Here is a 20831-nt window from a genome sequence, read left to right as displayed (position 1 = left end):
GTTTGGGATTCTACTTGCACCATTTTGAGGTTTGATTCAGAATGAAATCATCCACTATAATCCTCACATAATGCTCCCATTTTCAGCTGAATAGTGTAAAAACAACAGAGACAATGGACCCTTTACAAGACATTAATGCTACCAAGATTCAGCTGGATGCCTTCAAGGGTTTCACTACAATAATGTTTTGAATGATTCCCTCCGCACATCTTTTAAATTAGTGAGAATGTTTTACTGCTTTTGATCACTAGGTTGTTTTTTTTTTTTTTTTTTGTGGAGGGGGGAGGCAGGAAGCTTGGCACAACTGGTGGCAAGCTTGACCCCTCCTGAAAAGAGCTATTGTATTGTTGCATTGCATTGTATCGTATTGTATGAAGGGATTGGCTCTGTCAGCCCTTCAAGGTAGTCCAGACAAGTAGTACAAACCCTGAGTACCAACACTACCTTTATTGTAAGGTTACAGTAACAGAATCTTGCAAGTCTGAAAGCATTTCTCCCCTCTTACTTTTACCTTCCAGAAACGCTTCCCAGGCCCCTTTTCCTTCTGTGGGCTGAGATACCTTTTGCATGATGGGAGTCTAGGCCGTGGCTCTTCCTCCCGTCTCCCATCGTCTTTCCCACATACCTTTACAAGGTGGGACTTGGAAGAATGGCTATTGATTTGCCCTTGTGAGATGATGCAGTTTTGTTGACTCTGACCACTGAGCTGCATGGGATCTGCTGGCAAAGCTGATTAACTTCCCCATCATTGGTAAGACTCAGCTGTATCCAGGTTGTGATTCACTGGCAATGTTGTATATTAGCAGAGGCCACAGAAAGTAGACTGGCACAGTGAAAAACAATGAGCAGGTCCAGACTGCCACAGAGACAGGGGCTGACATGAAAAATGTGCCAATAATAATTGTGCCACACCTTGTGCTTTAAAACAATAAACATTTAGGCTAGTGGCTGTAGGTGTTAGCCTGGCATCTATTAATTCATTCCAAGCCAGCCCCCCATTCTATACTTGTGCCTTCCATTTTTTCTTTCTCCCAGATGAAGAACTTTATAGTTCCCCCTATTAAATTTAACCCTGTTCTTTTCAGCTCATTGTTTGAATCTGTCTAGATCTTCTAAAATTTTCTGTTGGACATTCCTCCTAGTCTTGTGTCATTGTGAATTTGATGATCGTCCCCTCTGTCCCTTCACCCAGCTTATTAATTAACAGCATAGGACCCAGGACAACACCCTGGGCACCCCATTCAGTGCAACTCTCCAATCTGATGTGGGGCCATTGCTGTGTATTCTCTGGGTGCTGCTGTTCAGCCAATTTTGTATCATCTAGCCCATACTTTACCATTTTATTCATGAGGATACCATGAACAACTTCACCAAATACTTGGCTAAGGTCCACGTACACTGTGTTCAATCTATTAAGCTAGAAACTCTGTTAAAACAGAAATAAGACCCACATTGCTTAGAGTTGCTCAAAGTATGCCCCACACACACGCCCTGCCAAATTCCCAGATAGAATGTCCCAGTTTGCTCTCCCCGTTCACTCATTCAATAAAATCATGGAGAATTTGAAAGGAAAGTTTGATCCAAGAGTGGATTCTGGCTTGACTTGAGAATCAAGAAAGTGAATTAAGCCCAAAACAAGATTAGCCTCGCCACTCCAAAAGAGCTCTAACAGGCAGAAAATGTAATGAGGTATTAAACTAATTAAGAAAGCCCATAACATCATTCTATCTTCCCCTTCCAGCATTTTTCTTGTATGGAAGTGAAGTAGCAATATGTATATTATGTGTAACAACTCCAGAAGCAATAGAAAAGCCACTGGGACTTTAATGCATTTCAAAAGAGCATGATATGCTGCAAAGCCATTTGATTTGATTTGTTGCTTTGAAGTGAGTCCCTTTAATTCACAAATCTGTTCTGAGGATGTGGCTGAGTTAAGTTCTGCTGAACTGAAGCAGTGCTTCCAAGTTGTACATAATCTATTCTCTTTAAGATAATGAAATGTTGTTTGAAAGGGAAAAATAATTGTCTATCCTGGGTCTCCAGCCAGTTAATTTCATTAGTGGGCCCTGAATCATGAAGGGGTGAGAGAGAGAGAGAAAGAGAGAGAATCTGTGTCCCTGCTTTTTCTGAAACTTATGGCAAAATTCAGAAGAAATTAATTATACCCCTCACAGTCTTCTAGGATTGCTTCAAGGTGTCTTAGGCTGATGTGCGTAGAAGTGTTGAGGTTACTGGATATTTATATATTTTCAGACATATTTCTTAGCACATCTGTTGGATCTCAGTTGTTATGGCCTGTCAAATTCCAATGGATTCTTGCATAGTTTTGAAATAAACCAGGCATTGTTAAACCAAAAGGGATTCTTCTGAAAGCCTTCCTCATCTCTTTTGTCAGACTGAAAGTTTTATGTGAGGATGGAGTTGTGAAAATAACACATCCGGATAAATATACAGGAAAGATGAACACAGGTTCTGACGAGAAATTCAAGCCAGCAAAACTGGGAAATCATGGTTTTAAAGGCTCAATTCCCAATCATAAACTGACCTTTCTCATTCTTGGTTCCATATAAGATTTTTTAGTTGTGATGACAACACATTTGATAGCCATATTGTTTTGTTTAAGCCAAGCTAAAAGTTTCATTGAGCTTAAACTCAGTACATTCCAAGACTTCTTAAAAACATATTTCTGCAGCAGAGACGGGGTGGGGCACAAACATAGAATAACTTTCATAAAAGTCCCTAGGCCAAAACTCCTTGAGAACTGTAACTTAGTCCAATCAGGATCCAGATTCTATCAGCAAATGAGAATTCTCAATGACCTGCTGCCCCAGAATAAAAGTAGTAGAAAATTAAATTTTAAAAGAAGATTGGTTTGGATAGCTTTGTAGGAAGACAGGGGAAACCAATGTAAGATGAAGCTGAAAAAGTGGAAGATTAGAAACATGTCAAAAAGGCCAGGATTTCCCAATATTTTGGAGAACTCATAGGAAAAAAAGAGCTTTGAATAAGATATTTTGGAGAAAAGCTCATCTGAAGCAAAATAAGAGGGGATTTAGCCAACTTCTATTATTGGGATAGGACTGTGATGCCCATAGGTACCATGTGTCAGTGAATACATGTCACCATACTGTATGTCCTGGGTGCCCAGAAAGTTCCCTGGTCAACCTGGATGCAAAACCAGCCTCCAGTATGATCTTCATTTATAAGGTACAGAGCCTTTCATGCAATATACCAACTCAAAGAATTTTTTTTCTCCAAAAGCTACTCAGCTTGGGATTGTCCCTGAGGCTCTGGTAAAATTTGCCTTAGTCATAATTAGGAAAGAGAAGATGTCAATGGCTTTGGATCAGATTGCATCTATGTGGCTTGTGGGTCATGAGGTTCCCCCGTGGTTCTCAGAGCAACTCCAGGAGATGAAATGGTAGAAGAGATGCTGGAGGAAGAGGAAGAGCAAAGCCAGCTAAACACAGCTAACAACCTTTCTTAAGGATTAACGTATGGAAATTAAAGCAGCAAAACACAATTCTTTTTTCCACTCTTATTATATCCATGGATACTTGGCCAGCAACCCTATTCAAGATCACCCAGTTTGTCCTGGAAAGGGAGGAGACAGAGGAACATCTGGAGGGCCATTCTGATAATTATTTGAGCAACTGTTGGATAAAGTCACTTGGATCTGCTCTGAGCTGGACTCTGGTTGTGCAGTCCTAAGAGATTTGCTGAAGCATAGCCTGGTTTGGCTATCTGGGAAAAGTTGGAGCCTGTTAGTCCTGAGGAAGTGGACAGGCTCATTGAAGCTGTAAGCATGATCACTTGTATATCAAATCCATGCCCGTCTTGGTTGGTCAAGACTTCCCAGGAGATGATATGTGGTTGAGTTCACATAATGGCAAATTCATCCTTGAGGGAGGGGGTGGTCCCCCTTGCATTTAAGGAGACAGTGGCCCATCCCCTCCTCAAGAAGCTATCATTTGGCAATTTTCATCTGGTCACCAACCTTCTCTTTTGAGGGAATATTGTTGAAAAGGTAGTTGGAGTCCAGCTTCATATAGCTCTTGGAGAAAGCGGATTATCTGGTCTGTTTAACTGCCTGTACACTAAAGCCTGTACACTAAAGAGATGGGAGTACCAGACCACCTTACCTGTCTCCTGAGAAATCTGTATGCGGGCCAAGAAGCAACAGTGATCAAGCACTCTGTGATAATAATGGATGTAATCATCATGTAAAGACACATTGTCAGTGTAACTTTTAATTAATATATTTTGTTTAGGAAGCATTTTATATAATTGATTAATCAATTTTTTTTAGCACATTTAATCTTTTTTTATTTATATAGTATTCAGAACCTTGGAATATAACAGTAAATCTAAGTTTTATTAATATAGGGACACTGAGAAGAGAATAATCAAGTGTAGGCACACAAAATATATTAGAAACCATTTTTTTTTAAACAAGGAATGAACATGTTATCTTGTATGGTTATTTTAGCTATAGAACCATCAGCCAAGTTAACTTGTTGGATTTTAGGCTTGTATTTGGTTAATAATAACTGTTCATTGTTTATAATGATTTCACTACAAGCAGAGTCTAACAACCACTTATCAGTATAATGTTTGTTTTTGTTAGACATTAAGGCAGACACCATTTTAATATTTGTTTGTTTTTTAATAAATTGTTTTTTTTTTTATGATGAAGAGTCTTTTTGGAACTTTTAGTAGGCTGATTTTTCATAGGACAGTCTTTTAGAAGATGTTTAGTAGACTGACAGCGAAAGCATTTTTTTATCATGTATGCAGTTTCTGTGTCAGTAGAAGAGTGCCGTTTTATGTTATCAAGCCTCTTCTTTGATGGTAATTATAAATCTCTTGAACACTGATTTTTTGTAATCTGTCAGGTAATCAACAGTAAGATCTGTGGGCGATAGGACATTTATAGTTTTTATAAGCATATTAAATGAATCATCTAGACTCAAAATTATTATATATGTTTTTTGATTCTCGGGAAGCTGTATATTCTGATCTGCCAACTCAGCAAACAAAGTTTTTATCTTGTTTAGATGTTCAATCATATTAGCACCTTGCTTTAATTTAAGGTTATATAACTGTTTTGACAAACTTATGATGGCAGCTGAAGTCTGTCTTGCATAGATTTCACGCAAAGCCACCCAACATCTATTAGCAGTCTCTAAATTATGAACATGCACTAGTTTTGAAGACTCAAGTCTCAATATAAGATTACCATATATATGGTCAAGCAAAACTCTCTCAGCATCTGTAGGAGCTGCTGGCACAGGATTGTTTATAACTTGCCAGAGCCCTTTTTTCATGAAGAAAGATTTCATCTTTATACTCCATGTCTGGTAGTTCTTTGAATTCAATCTTTCAAACGGAAAACTCACCGTTGTCGCCATGTTTCACACTTTATAACAGGCACTTAACACAGAAAGAATCCAAACTTCAAACAAAACGTTGACCAGATGCTCACAAGCAGGGTGATAAATCCATAAATCTCCCGTCACTTAGGAATTTCAGTCCTGGCTTCTAGCACCGGCATCCACGGCAAAACAAGCCTGGAATTTCACGCCTGGGCTAGCACACACCTGGGACCACAGTCCTGGGACTAGCACTCCTGGAACCATAATGCTGGGACAACACTCCATGCCTGGGCCGGCACAGCACCACTGGCCATAACCTGGGCCCATAACCTGTCGGGCAGAGTGATAATCACAAACACTCTTGTTTGTGCAGAGCGCAGCAAAAACTCTAGGAAAATATTAGTCATGAAAGCAAACATAATGTAATGTTTATTTTTTTTATGGAATGTACTTGGTTATTTGTTATAACTACGTAGCCCATAAAACCTATATAGTGGCTAACACTAAAACAACTAACAACTATTTAGAGAGGCTGTACATTTTTTTTTCTTGTATTATAGCTCTATGCTGTTCCCACTGGGTAACTAACATATATACGCCAATAGGTGGCAGTAAATAGCACAATATACAACATATAATAACAGGTGTTTTTTACATGATCTCTGTAGCCCAAATATTATTTGTTATTGTTGTAAAGATAATGGGATGAATCCTTTTCTATGAGAAAGAAAATCCTGACAGTTAGAACCGGTCATGGAACAACCGATTGGTTCAAAATAGGGAAAGGTGTACGACAAGGCTGTATACTGTCACCCTGCTTATTTAACCTATATGCAGAGTACATCATGAGAAATGCCAAGCTGGAAGAATCACAAGCCGGAATTAAGATTGCAGGGAGAATCATCAACAACCTCAGATATGCAGATGATACCACCCTAATGGCAGAAAGTGAAGAAGAACTAAAGAGCCTCTTGATGAGGATGAAAGAGGAGAGTGTGAAAGCTAGCTTGAAACTCAACATTAAAGAAACTAAGATCATGGCATCTGAACCCATCAATTCCTGGCAAATAGAAGGGGTAGAAATGGAAGCAGTAACAGACTTCATTTATTTGGGCTCCAAGATCACCACAGACAGAGACTGCAGCCATGAAATTAAAAGACGCTTGCTCCTTGGGAGGAAAGCTATGGCAAGCCTAGATAGCATATTAAAAAGCAGAGAAGTCACCTTGCCGACAAAGATCCGCATAGTCAAAGCTATGGTTTTTCCAGTAGTAATGTATGGCTGTGAGAGCTGGACCATAAAGAAGGCTGAGCAGCGAAGAATTGATGCCTTTGAACTGTGGTGCTGGAGAAGACTCTTGAGAGTCCCCTGGACTGCTAGGAGGTCAAACCAGTCAATCTTAAAGGAAATCAACCCTGATTGTTCATTGGAAGGACTGATAATGAAGCTCAAGCTCAGATACTTTGGTCATCTAATGCAAAGAGAGGAGTCTTTGGAAAAGACCCTGATGCTGGGAAAGATTGAAGGCAAAAGGAGAAGAGGACGGCCAAGGATGAGATGGTTAGATAGCATCACTGAAGCAATGAGCATGAAACTGAGCAAACTCAGGGAGGCAGTGAAGGACAGGAAGGCCTGGCGCAATATGGTTCATGGGGTCACAAAGAGTTGGACATGACTTAACGACTAAACAACAACAACAACACTAAAGCCACCCAGAGTCACCTGCTGGGGGAGATGGGTAGCATACAAATTTAATAAATAAACAAACAAATTTAATAAATAAATAAATAATCCTAAATAAAACTTCTTGCAACTACTCCTCCATGTGTGCCAGCCCTATAAGGCACACCAGACTAAGAAACTAATGCTACATAGGTCTAAACCTACTTTTATTGAACAGTTATAGTAACAAAATCTTGCAAATCTGAATGTTACTCCCCACTCATTTTATCTTCATGTGAATTAGGGGGAGACCTGTCTGAGACATTTACTCAAATTAGTTTCTTGGAATGTACTCAAGCCACACTTGCCTGATCATTGCCTTGGTAGTGGCACTTCCTCCTGTCCTTCAAGGCCATTCCCTCTCACTTCTACATCAGTTATGTCTCTGTTTTGGAACAGGACACCAGGACTTGTTCCTGTCAGTGTTGATAGGGGAGAAAAGTCTAGACCCAAGCCACTGGTTTATGGGGTTCTTCAGGGTTCTAGTCTCTCCTGACTTTTATTTAACATCTACATAAAGCCACTAAGTGAGGTCATATACGCAGCTATCCATTTCAGTCTCTAGCTGACCAAGTGATGCTATCCAGGTTTTTTTCTCAGTGCCAGAGGCTATGAGGGCCTGGATGGGGAACAACAGGCTTAGATTTAACCCCAGCAAAACCTAGTGATTGTGGGTTCTAGAATCTCTCAAATATGGTGATTTTCCATTATTAGTTCCAGATGGGGTAGTACTCCCCTAGACAAAACCGGTCCACAAGTTCTGACAGGGTAAGGATAGGCATGCTCCAAGAACCTTCTATTAAGCAATGGCATCTGATGGGACCTAGGACATATGTCTTTTTTGTTGTAGCACCTTCCCTATGGAAAAGCATATATCTCTGAGATTTGGATGGCCCTGACCTTGCTGGCCATTGGTAAAGCATTGAAGAGTGGTTTCTTTCCTTGCATATTGGGCCAGGGTGTTATGTGAACCCATCTTTAAGAAGTGATTAGATAGATATCTGAGTGGCCTTGGACACAATGTAGTTTGGGGTTTTATATATAACTTCCCCTCTCATCCCTATGGGTGGTATGTGTCTTCCTCAATCTTGGGTCCTCTACTAGAGGTCTGGGAGTTTAAGGGTTCTGTGCAGTATCTGAGCTGTTCCTAGCACTGCACTCTTCTGGCTCTGAGGTTCAGCACTGCACTCTTCTGGAGCTCTGAGGTTGTTCCTGGGATCTGTTAGAGCCACTCTCCCAGCTTAGGAGTCACAGCCCCGAGTGCTCCTACCACCACTGGCACCACTTTGGCCTTTACTTTCCACGTCCTCTCTAGTTCCTCCTTCAGGCCCTGGTACTTCTCCAGCTTCTCATGCTTCTCATGCTCCTTCTTCCTGATGTCACTGTCACTTGGCGCCACTACATCTATCTTCTACTACTGCTGTCTTCTGGTCTTTGTCTACTACCACGACGTCTGGTTGATTGGCCAGTACCTGCCTGTCCGTCTGGATCTGGAAGTCCCACAGGATCTTAGCCCTGTTATTCTCCACAACCTTCTATGGAATCTCCCATCTGGACTTGGGGTGGAGGGTCTAGCCCATACACTGTGCAGATGTTCCTGTACACAGTGCCAGCTACTTGGTTGTGCCATTCAGTATATGCTGTTCCTGCCTGCATCTTACACCCTGCCACTATGTGTTGGACTGTTTCTGAGATCTCTTTGCACAACCAGCACCTTGGGTCCTGTCTAGTGTGGTAGACTCCTGCTTCTATGGATCTGGTGCTTAGTGCCTGCTCTTGTGTTGCTATGATCAGTGCCTCAGTGTTGTCTTTTAGTCCAGCCCTTTCCAGCCACTGGTAGGATTTCCCAATGTCAGACACCTCAGCTAACTGTCGATGGCACATCCCATGCAGTGGCTTGTCTTGCCATGGGACTTTCTCGACTTGAACTTCCTTCCATGTCTGCTGCTGCCTGAGGCATTCTCTCAGCAGCTCATCTTTGGGTGCCATCTTACTGATATGCTCCTGGATGCTCTGGGTTTCATTCAGGACAGTGGCTTTGACACTCATCAGACCCCGCCCACCCTTTTTGCACCTGGTGTACAATCTCTGGGTGTTGGACTTGGGGTGGAAACCTCCATACATTGTGAGGAGCTTCCAGGTCTTCACACTGGCAGCCTCCATGTCCTCCTTTGGCCAGCTCACTATACCGGCAGGGTATCTGATAACTGGTAGGGCATACGTGTTGATGACATGGATCTTGTTCTTCCCATTGAGCTGGCTCTTCAGGACCACTAGAGAGCAGTTTTTGTAATGTAATAGAAAGCTCTGGAGATCTGTGCCTGTACACTTTCTTTGCCAGGTGCTCCAGATTCTACAGAAAAGAAATATAAATGGGAATGGGGCTTGTTTTCTTTCTTTTTTGCTCACAATGCCAATAGAAGCCACAAGATCGATAGACTGATACTGACCTTAATGGGAAGAGGCAACCGAACAATGCAAAACAGAAGAAACAGAAGAACTTGTTCAAGTTGCCGTATTTAGCTATAGCATATTGCTGCTAGTTGCTGAATAGGTTCATTCAAGTGGGGCCTTGAGGGCAGAGATAAAGGAGCCACAGTGTCAAAAGCTCTTTGTAATCTATAATGCTAGATTCTCCACCTTTCCTAGTTCAAGTTCCTCTCTTATATATCACAGAATAAAGGAGCAATCTTTGGAAGTCTTGGAGGCCTGCACAATAAGTTATTTCATTCTGCCTTTTGTGCAAAAAGTTACTTTGATGTTTGCTTTGTTCAGGAGGTGTGCAGAATATATTTAAGTAATTTATGGCTTTCATAGAGTTCCCACACACTTTGAGGCTCAGAAGTATAGTTACCTGCCAAGTGCATCCAGAGGCAATGAGAGAAATGCTAGTGACAGATGACCTTCAACCCAATTGCCTCTAATGACAAAAACAAGTGGAATTCTCACAAATAAAGTTATTTAAGGGCCACTATCAAGTGCCATGAAAGTATGGTAGATCTAACTAACCACAGCTGCTATCTTCACAAAGTCATCACTTCATGTCATGATAGGAGTATGAAAATGTCTAGTAAGGGCTACCTTAAATATTCCTGTTGCCCGTTTGGAGGTGAGCCTTAGGAGAGATGAAGGCTAAGGATGGACAATTTGACAAGAAGTCAGAGTGCTGTCCCATTAGGCAGTAAATCACTATCCCATTTACACCCCAGCAAAGTATTCCAGATGTTTTGCTGTATTCCCCTGTAAGTACGATGATAATTTAGATGCTGAGAAAACTTAAATCTCTGCTTTCAGAAAGGGCATCAAAATGCTGTTTGTTTCAGCCTAGCCTTTTAAATTGTTTTAATCATATTTTCGTTTTATTAAATTAATCATAATTTTATTTAAATTGTTAACATGGTTTAAAATGGTTTTATAATGCAGTTCTATTGTCTTAATTCTGTTTTCAATTGTTTTTGCATTTTATTTAGTCTTATTATTACTCACCTTCATGACTTTGTTTTTAAATGGAAAACAGGGATGTGAATTTAATAAATGAATAAACATATTTTCTCTCAATAGTCACTCATTTGCTGTATTAAAAAATCCACACTCATGCACTTTTACACTCTGATTCACTTACTGTTGCTAACTCATAAATTGATTTTCCATGGAGAAATTCGACTAAACCTAAGGCATCATCAACTTTGCCATCTTTCTTTCCTCTCTCCCCGCTCCCCAACTGAAGCTGGAAGGGTCATTCTGATAATTTGGAAGGAAGTCTGGAAAAAACACTAAGAGCTTGTGATGAAATTAGTGCCAGCAATAATAGCTAATTGATGACCTGGCATTGTTGTGAAGCCAACTGGGGGGAAAGGGGAGGATGATCAACTTTTAGAATTCTAGGACTATGAACTGTAAACCACCCAGAGTCACTCTGCGGTGAGATGGGTGGTGACAGATTTGAAATATAAATAAAAATTTTAAAAAACTGTAGAAAGAGAACAAGGTGTGGAATGGGAATTAACTTTATTATAATGACACTATATACTGCATTTAATTATATATATATATATATATATATATATATATATATATATATAATTTGATAGTTTATATTGATGCAGCATAACACATTGATTCCATTCTTATTGTTAGTTGCAGTTAGTTACTGCAAAACATTAAAAATTAAAAGACATCAGCAAAGAACTTTGAGAATTCTATTGTGAAGAATAAATTCAGTCACATTTGGTCCTCCTTTATTAACTATGTTAATGTTATTCTCATTTGTATAGATATTGTATAAATATTTCTTGGGTAGAAATAGTAAGCATGGATTTTTAAAATATTTGTATTTCTTCTCAAGGCTACAAATGTATACATATATAAATTAATAATAATAGTAATAGTAATAATAATAATAATAATAACTTTGTTATGATTTCTATTAGTAAATCATCCAATAACCAATGTTATTTCGCTATTAAAATAATTAAGCACAGGAAAACAATAAAATACACAAACAATAAAATCCATAAAATGTGCAGTTTGGGGAAATTTTCACAACATATTTGAGCAGGAAATGTCATCAATCCATGCGAGTTGGAAAGCACACTCCACTGATACGTACCAATAGCCAGACAAATTTCTCCCAAAACAAATTCTAAAGTGAACTTCTGCAAGTGAAACAATAGACAGTATTTAGAATTTCAAGCCAAGAGAGAGAGAGATGTTTGTTAACTTTTGTACAGAGATTATAGACATACTTAGAGTTTTCTGTTACCATTTCCTTTTCTGATCATGCCTCAGAATTCTCTGGGGTTCTAAGAAAATAGTTGAAATAATGCAATGATGTGGAGCTGTCAGCCTAAGTCCTAGAAGCTAAGATAAGGGGGCAATCAGCAGACAGTCCTTCTCCAAAGGGTCACTAGGCTGTGCTTCTAACCTGTAAAAAGCTTCACAGACCTTTGTTAAGCAAGGCTTTTGTCCAAACTGGCAGTTGGACTTATTTTCTTAAATCTTATGGGTCAGTGGAACTATCCTGAGACACTTGTGATTTATTGACACTTCAGCTTGGAGAGGCAATGTTATTAGTGTCTGAGTAGGAAAGAAGATTTACTTGCTGCTTTTATTTGCACTCTCTGGAAAAGGCTCTAATGCTGAGAACAGTGAAGGAAAGAGAAGAAGAGGATGACCAGCAGCAAGGTGGATGGACTCCATGATGGTGATGATGAGTCCACCATTGGGAGACTTGAAAGAACAGGTTAAGGATAGATCATTATGGAGAAGTTCTATCTATGTGGTTGCTCGGAGTCGAAAACAACTTGATGGCACATAATCAATTTTTAAAAAATCTAATTATTCACACAGTGTTGCATTATTAAAGAAAAGATGTTTGTAAGCACCAACTACACAGCTTTTTTTTTTTTTTTAATATATAAAGCCAACAGCATGTTAGGGTTAATAAGAAATGATATTGAAAATAGAGATGCCAATGTCATAATGCCCTTATATAAACCAATGGTGAAACCACATCTGGAATATTGTGTGCAGTTCTGGTTGCTGCACTTCAGAAAAAGAACATAGTGGAACTGGAGAAGCTTCAGGCAAGGGCAACTAAGTTGATCAAGGATCTGGAGCAGCTTCCCTATAAGGAAAGGTTGTGACATTTGGGGATTTTTGGTCTAGAAAGAAGACAAATGAGAAGGGACCTGTTTGAGGCATACAAAATTATGCATAGTATGGACAAAGTGGACAAGGGAAACTGTTTTCCCCTTCCCAAAATACTAGAACCACAGGTCACCCAACAAAAATGGATTTTGGAAAAATCAGGACAGACAAAAGGAACTATTTTTTTATACAACATGTAATTCAGTTTTGGAATTCACCACCATGAGATGTGGTATTGGCTATCAGCTTGGCTGGTTTCAAAAAGCGGTGGACTAATTCATTGAAGTCATGAGGATCAATGACTATTAGCCTTGATAGCAATGTGACTGTCTGTGAAGGCCATCTGCTGGGAGACTAGTGGGCTTGCTTGCACAGTTGGTTGGGCCACTATGAGAACAGACTGCTAGTCTGGTGGGCCAGGGGTCTGATTCAACAGAGCACTGCTGATGTTCTGATCTTATGTTCTCAATCACTTCCTCCAGAAAACACCCTAGAGTCTCATTCATTTGACTGCTGAAAAGTTCCATCTGGTAGGAAGCAAGCTCTTCATGATTTCTTCAAAGCTCTAAATGGTAAGAGAAAGTAAGGAGATTGTATAAGTTATTGTATAATAACTTTGTGAAATAGCACAGAAACAAATCTGCATGAAAAAAGGAAAGCTGGAGTCCTTTTCATTTTTCGTAATGCTCATGTGAAACAGTCCAGTTTATACCATAGAAGAGGCTTTCTAAAAAGAGTTCAGTACTAGTGGTGCATACCAAAGTGCTGGAAAGTTGTGCCATTCATTTTGCTCCCAAGTAATAGCAAATCTATCTTTTCATCCTTTCTCTGGCAGTGCCTCCAATTTTTATTCCAGGTAGATTAGCAATGAGAATTGGGTTCAGTTATGATGATACCCAACCTAGTCCTTAGTTCCACTTGCTCAGATTCTATGCCCAGCTAAATGCTTAGAGCCATTTATCTGAGGTTGTTTTAATGATAAAGACAGTTCTCAGAATGCACCAACTGAGCAATGACATTTTGTGCACAAATAATTTATGTGCCATCTGACAAATACAAAATGTTTCTGTATGACAGGGTGTGCCTGGTTTCGAAAAATAGTTTAAAATAGAGGCACATAGTAGAAAGGAATGCAAAGGAAGCCAAAAACAGAACTCCTTTATACTAGTTCTACCCTGATGCAAATTGCATAGGGTACATCCTCAACAATTATTCTGAAGCTTCAGGTGACAATAACTAGAGGTTTTTGAGACTATATTATGAACTGCACGAGCCTTAGTTTTCCAGGCATGTTGGGGTTCCTTCTTGTCCAGGCTTGGCTGGGTATAAATAATTCAGAGAAGAACTTTGTTAGTCACAGTGGATCCTACTTATAATGTCTATAAAAGGGCTGGACAGCAGAGAAGGGGCCCTGTCTCAGGGGTAAGCTGGTTCAAAAGGGTTGTATGCAGCTGCTTTGTTCTTATTTGTTCAACTTGCTCCAAAACAAGCATTTTTCTAGGCAGATCCCCTGAGAATAATACAGACATCTCCCAGTTTGGTTTCTTGGGTTTATCACATTTGGAGACTATAAGCTTAGTCTAAAGGAATAAAATGTCATAGACAAGAAATAGCCATTTCAACAATCTATAGGCATTCTCAGATCTAAGGCATTCTGAAATTTAACTATAAAGCCTAAGATCTAAAAAATGAAATATGTGAGAGAAGAAGAAGGGAATATACTGTGCATTTTAATGATCCAATCAGGATTTCACCAGGACATAGATAAATGGCTTCAGATCGCTCCTGTCCAGATTGGGTTCCAGCTGGAATGTCAACCTAAGTTGATAAGAAGTGCTCTTAGTTACCAAGCCCACTTCTGCCTTCAGTGACAATATTATGTTATGCAGAGTGCAGCTATAACCACAGTTCATGCCAAAAATACACACCAGCGTTAGAGAGATTTAAAGAATGCAATGTCCTTATCTTGTTCTCCAAAGAAATCCAGCCAGAAGTTATAAACAATATCTGGTGTTTATTGAGAAAAATAAAAACTACATAAAATACAAGTTTCATGCAAAAACATAGAAAAAATCACTTCTGCTCATATATGTGGCATCCAAGACTTATCCACTACACAAGTTTAACAAAGCCTCCAGCCAAAAACTCTCAGAAAAGAGGTACACTACTTAGACATTAGTTACTACTAAATAACCTATAAAAACTGATTACATGATGGCTAAATCCTACTAAGCGGTGAGGCATGTACTCACTCACGATTTATTGAGACTATGCACCTCCCCATTGGGTAACTAGCATACAGACGCCAGTAGGTGGCAGTAAATAGCAGTATACGTGCACACTAACAAAAATAAATGCAGATGGCATGTTTTTGTAGTCTAAACAATGTTTGGAGATAAGCGAGTTGCATTTCTTCCCATGAGAAAATCCTAACATATTAAATCTGGGGGTATCCCAATAATATGGACCTAATTGTTCAGGGACTTGTGTGGTCCACTTAGAACACCATTTTGTAGGATAGATCATTGTTTAAGACTTAGAGAGGCAAGGGGTCAGACATGTCCATTTTAGCTCTTATCCCCATCTTTCTTGTCATCTTTCTTGGAAGCCTGTGCTGGTTCTCTGTTGTGTTTTGTCCATTAAAGTCAATAGCCCAAGAATCAGAAACTTGTGGAAATCTGCACTACTGAAACAGGTCTTGATGCCATGTTTTAAATGATTGGTTTTGCTGCTTTGGGTGAAAAATACTGATCCATCAGAACATTTCAAATTCTGAAATATACTTTGAATGGGACAGGGCAAGTGCCCCCTCTCCTTTAAAAAGGCCCTGGAGCCATTAACTAAATAATACTTCCATTATGTATTGATTGAATTCCAGTTTTTTGATCTTCATCCAGTTCTTCATAATGGTAAGGCTGTCATCTTGTTCCCACAATAAGTTTAACTGGGTCAGTGAAACACTACAAAAAGATTGGTTGAGCTACACATTGATCTCCAAGCAGGCTCAGTCATGAACAGGGTTGATCTAACTCCATCTAGTCAGTCATGTCACCTAAACAGACTCAATTAACACATTCAAGAAAAAGACTTGTTGAAAAGAGTAGCTGACAAAGCAAGTTTCTCCTTACAGAACTCACAGACAGGGCTTGGCAGCACAGAAGATACCTGTGAAATACTGATTGGGTGTAGTGCTCAAGCCTTACCTACTGTTGCCTGCCTGACCAGAAGGAAGGGATCTTGATGTAATAAAGCCTAATGCAAGGGAAAGTGGATAGGAATGATTTATATACAAATGGCAGTTATCACATGATGCCAGAACAACCAATAAAGAGATTTGACTGAGTTAGGACCAACTGGGTTAAAGGTTCTGTAGGGATCCCCGATCCAAGAAGCCAGTGCTTTAATTAGATTAGATGGGAAAGAAAGTTGCATTTTGAGGACCCTTCTGGCAGTTTCTTGTAGACCTGGGAATAGGAAACATATTGCCCTCCAGATGCTATTTACATCCAGATCACATCAGCACTATGATGAAAGATGATGGGAGTTGCAGAGTTCTTGTTTCCAGGCATAATGAAGATCATCATACCCCAGCTGTGAACTTTTCAGAGATCCTATGTGACCATCTACATTGCCTGACCTCAGGAAAGGATAGACCAATGTAATTATTCATAGTGGCAATTCATATGTCATTATATATTTAACTATTAACCCAAATAAGAGAAGTTACATATGCTAAAACCATAATGCACCACATCCAATAGATATTCATGGCAATGGATATGCCATGTGCAGACATAAACTATAGGTGCTGGTGCTCATAAAATTAGTGAAGATCTATTTTTTCATATTGCCGCTTGAATGGGATTTTGTACCTGAAATAGGAAGGGACATGGCCTTTCATTACTAATGTGCAGAAGATACCAACATAGAATCCCTCCTCCTCCTCCTCCTCCTCCTCCTCCTCCTCCTCCTCCTCCTCCTCCTCCTCCTCCTCCTCCTCCTCCTCCTCCTCCTCCTCTTCTTCTTCTTCTTCTTCTTCTTCGAAATGTGTTGGTAGAAAAATCTGTAGAATAGATACTGTACACAATCTTAGATCAGGGTCCAACTCCCTCAAAAGCATATGTACATTGGTCCCATGAGCTAAAACAGATCCATTTGTTTTGAACAGTAGCCCCTTCCCTGCTCTGCTTGTTTACATTAACCATTAGTTTTAAAACTGATTACATTCCCCTTTGTGATTTAGAAACATAAAATTTCTCATACAATGAGGAATTGTATGTTTCCCCCATATCTGGTCACTGGGGTGACAGAGATCATGGCTGTCTTGGAATAACTGTTTACTTCCAAACCATCTCACATTAAAATCACATTTGAATGATCCATGACAGAAAATAAATAAAAATTACTTTTAAAAAATCCCAAACAGTCTTGATAGTATTTTGGTGAAGGTAAAGTTTCTTCCCTGAGTTAAGTCTGACTCTTGAACAATTACATTTGATTCCTGGCATTTACACAGGTGCATCCATGTACCTTCTTCTGGATCCCTCCCCCTCAATTTTCTAGTCTAGCCTAAAGCCCTGGGTTTTTTCAGGCAGTCTTCCATTCAGATAGTAATCAGATTCAATCCTACTTAGCTTTCTTTCTGAGATCAATCAAGATGGACTAGGTGCTGCAACTTGCTGTAGACTACGATGTTAATAGACCCACCTATATGTTAGTTCTTTGGATTAGAAGAAGACAAGCTGTTGTGCAGTTCACCTGTGGACACGAAGGCAGCTCTGCAGTCCTAGTCTGGAAGTGCAGAGTCTAGCACAATGCGGGCACTGGAAGTCCATTGTTGCAGTAACTGTGGGTGTTCTTCTGTGATGCTGCTCACAGTTTTCTATCAGTTTTTGGCAACACCTGTCTTCAAAGCCAGTGGAGGCTTCATAGCATAGGGCTCACCAGTGGGTTCTGCCAGCAGCCACAGCTTCTAGTTCCCTTGGCTGGATGTCACAGTGGCATAGGGTTTCTTTTACAGTGTTTTTGTAGTGCTTGTGTGGTTGACCTCAAGATCTCTTCCCAGATTTCAGTATACTATAGAGCAACTGGCGAGGCATACAGTGGTCATCCATTCTGATGATGTGTCCCACCCACTGGATCTTGGCTCTGATAAGCAGGGACTCGATGCTGATGGACTCCAAGACCTTCAGGTTGGAGACATGATCTTGCCAACAAATGCCGAGGATGAAGCGGAGAGTGCACATGTGAAATTTCTCCAGTTGTCTGATGTGCCTTCAGTACAGAGTCCAGGACTCACATCCATATAGGAGAGAAGGGATAACTACAGCTATGTAGACTTTCAGCTTTGTGGAGATATGGATGTTGTGTTGATTGAACACTCTAGTACGCAGCTGCCCCAGTGCCTAGCTGGCCTTGCTGATCCTGGAGTCAATTTCTTTGTCCAAAGACCCATTGCTTGAAATGATGCTTCCCAAGTATTTGAAGCTGTTTACATTTATCAGCTAGGTGTCGTCAACAGTGAGTGCTGCAACTTGCTGTAGACTATGATGTTAATAGACCCACTTACTGAAAAGACACTTATGCTATATTTATTGGGGTGGAGGAATCAAAAGACTAGAAATGCAGCTCTACTCATGTATAAGCAGATATAAACCCCATTGAGATCAATGGTTCATATTCCCAAGTGAACTTGCTGAAGGATCAGTAGATAACAAGTTTGCATAAGGTGAAGGCCTTTAACCCACTGAGCAACTCAGCATGTGAACATGCTTTGATTATGGCATTTTCCTCTATTCTGTTACACGTTATGACTGTGTTTTAATTGCTGCTTCTGCAGTTTTATTTTTCTTCTCTTTCTCTTTCTCTCTTTTTGCAATGTTGTCTAATTTTTTATTTTACCATCTGCTGCCCCAAGAGATGTAGCTGAATGCAACCATAGACCTTTTCTAAAGAAACAGTTGACTTTATCCAAACATTCCCTTTGTATGCTCACAACACCTCCCAAAGAATGCTAGCAGGAAGAAAGAAAGAAAGAAAGAAAGAAAGAAAGAAAGAAAGAAAGAAAGAAAGAAAGAAAGAAAGAAAGAAAGAAAGATAATGATTTTCATAACTTTTTCTACTGCTTTAAAAGGTCACTCCTGAGAGAACAACTATGGGGTGGGAAGGGGCAAAACCCCAATTATCATTATGGAAGCTATGGCTTCCTTCCTTCAAGGATCATCTGCAACCCATGTGCCTTTCAGGGCCAGCAGTCCATTTATGTTGATAGGGATTTCTTTGACAGGAGCCACCTATGCAGGGAAAATGAGCTGAATTACAGTGGGAAATTGCTTGGAGCCTTTTCTTTTCCTCAGTTCTGCTCATGACAATTTGAATTGAATCATATGGAAGAGCTTCAAAAATTTGTCTTGAAAAATGAGCACCAAGCTCTTTTAGGGAGCTCTGTAAACATTTTAAGTGGGATCCACAGAACTCATTTCCTCCCAGCTCAACTTCCATTAATTCTCTTCAGCCAACTGCACTCTTTCTCCTCCCGTGCTTCATCTTCTCCTATTCTGCCACATTTTCATACTGTCAGACACAGCATTTGGGAGCTAAGGGAATAAAAGAAGGATGCTGGAATTCAACTGCACAGACATCATCCTGCATATACTCCTTCTATAGTTCCAAGCTAGCAATGCAGAAAATAGACTTGCAACTGAATTGTCTTTGGCTGAATGTAAATGTTCCTGTAGACATCCTGATGTCTACTATTTAAATACAGCTGATGTTTTTTCAGTATTTTAAATGTAAACAGGGTTTTCTTATTTAGCATTTTTTAACAGGAAGTGCAAAGAAAGATCTCCATAAAACAGCCAATGTGTAAAACCTACTAGGAGAAAGTTGTAACCAGATGGAGCACAAATCTACATGGTTTTTATATGGAATGTGATTCAGTGCTTGGCATCTTTCTCTGGCTCTGCTAGTGATTAGAAGAGCAATCTCTGGTTGCCCATCAGAGTAACCAAGGAACGTTGTGATTATTTTTATTTTTGATTTATCCTTGTTTGGCATCATTCCTCACAAACTCTCAGGGAAGCATGGGAAATGTCCCATTTTATTTAGAGCTGGGTGAACAATTTCTCCAAATGTCTCCAAGGGAAGGCAAATGGGAGAGGTTGCCTCCACTTTCTTCCCTAAGGATTGAACTGAAATGAAAAGAAGCAGGAAAGTTGCAGACCGCCAAGAGGCAATGGTGCAGTGAAAGACAGGACATTCACAGAGATACGCTGGCTACCTCATCACTAAATATGTTCAGTAGTACTTGATCCCATCATGAGAATTTCTGCAACATTTTCTTCATCTTTGACATAGTTTCTAAAATAAATAAATTTGTATCAAATTTGAATGAGAACAGATAGAAAAATGTAGGAATATGCCTCTGTCTGGCACTGGGGTTATTCTCATAGTCCTGACAAATTAGCCCAATATTACCTGGTGAACTTCGGGGCTAAGTGAGAATTGACCTTGTATCTTCATAGTCTGTTCAATCCCCTGGTTGATAGCTAGCTTTATTTGCAGGAAGGATGCAGAAGGTCCCATCTTCATTCTACAATCAGTCTGCTGCCCAGGTCCCTATTGCTACACCCACTGCTCATCCCAGTCGTTTGCCTCTAGGACATTATCACCACAAAGTTTGCCAGAATAAACCCACGAGACCCCATTAACTGTAACTTCAGCAGTTTAAGCCCTCAAACTTTTACACTCAGAAAATTCTCACTAGGTGAATGAATGATATCTTTTTCCTCCATTCCTTAGGAAATGGCCTTGAAAAAACTACTACTAGCATCAAGTAACTGTGGGGGGGAAAAAAAAAGGTTCCTGAAGGCAGTGTTCTCAGAAGAGAGATGAAGCATTTATTTAAGCTCTATGTGTTTATTCTCCTGATTGCTTAAAACAGTCTGGGAGCTTCGTGAGATGGTATCTCACCAAGGAATGCAAAGTCAAATTCTACCTTTCCTTTGATAAGGCAGCCTGCTGTGGCATATTTATATAAGAGAATCATTGAAAATGCAGAGTTTATTTCATGGTACAGGTTGTGT

The 20831-nt window shown here is 39.8% G+C and overlaps 1 protein-coding gene across 22 annotated transcripts in view; it reads left to right on the top strand.

Annotated features, from left to right (window-relative positions):
- CHRM2 (cholinergic receptor muscarinic 2) overlaps positions 1-20831 on the top strand; it is a 273908-nt gene that overhangs the window by 209998 nt on the left and 43079 nt on the right. For 12 of the 22 annotated variants that reach the window (XR_015796248.1, XR_015796250.1, XR_015796252.1 and 9 more), the window contains 2 exons: positions 519-751; positions 13230-13319. The exons of 7 other annotated variants lie outside the window; for them this stretch is intronic. The gene's annotated coding sequence lies outside the window, so the exon portion shown is untranslated. The remainder of the gene's footprint in view (positions 1-518; positions 752-13229; positions 13320-20831) is intronic. 3 more of the 22 variants (XR_015796260.1, XR_015796244.1, XR_015796242.1) reach the window with 1 other exon arrangement.

This window comes from Python bivittatus, unplaced genomic scaffold, assembly GCF_059951505.1.
Source record: "Python bivittatus isolate LINGU-HERP-01145 unplaced genomic scaffold, Pbiv_v1 ctg000330_np1212, whole genome shotgun sequence".
Lineage (NCBI taxonomy): Eukaryota > Metazoa > Chordata > Lepidosauria > Squamata > Pythonidae > Python > Python bivittatus.
Note: the sequence above shows the minus strand (reverse complement) of the source record. Positions and strands in the feature narration are given on the sequence as shown.